General features: G+C 32.7%; 1 protein-coding gene across 1 annotated transcript in view; it reads left to right on the forward strand.

Moving 5' to 3' along the window:
• Positions 1 to 539, forward strand: part of LOC107691728 (E3 ubiquitin-protein ligase Praja-2-like) — a 16169-nt gene that overhangs the window by 11400 nt on the left and 4230 nt on the right. The gene's annotated exons all lie outside the window — the stretch shown is intronic.

Consider the following 539-nt stretch of genomic DNA (forward strand, 5'->3'; position numbering starts at 1 on the left):
ATAATGTGTTTTTCGAACCACCAAGCATGAGAGCATGTTCTAGTACACCCCCAAAACAAAATTAAGACTTTGTAAAAGAGCATAATAGGACCCCTTTAACTAACTACATGTACTTACTATATGGTTTGAGTCAGGATTAGGGTTTGGCTTATTTTAGGGTTACTTGCATGTAATTCTGCATAATGTATTGTTATTATAATAGTAAGTACATGTAACGTGTAACAAGGACACCTTAAAATAATCCAAAGAATGTATTGTAAAAGCAATCCATATGCATCCAAGTTTTGAATAGATATTTTCATTTTATATAATGAAGAGATTTAATTTCGGTATTTATATACATTTTCATATACACTGAACAAAATTATAAACGCAACACTTTTGTTTTTGCCCCCATTTTTCATGAGCTGTACTCAAAGATCTAAGACTTTTTCTATGTACACAAAAGGCCTATTTCTCTCAAATATTGTTCACAAATCTGTCTAAATCTGTGTTAGTGAGCACTACTCCTTTGCCGGGATAACCCATCCACCTCACAG

This window comes from Sinocyclocheilus anshuiensis, unplaced genomic scaffold, assembly GCF_001515605.1.
Source record: "Sinocyclocheilus anshuiensis isolate Anshui unplaced genomic scaffold, SAMN03320099.WGS_v1.1 scaffold246, whole genome shotgun sequence".
NCBI lineage: Eukaryota > Metazoa > Chordata > Actinopteri > Cypriniformes > Cyprinidae > Sinocyclocheilus > Sinocyclocheilus anshuiensis.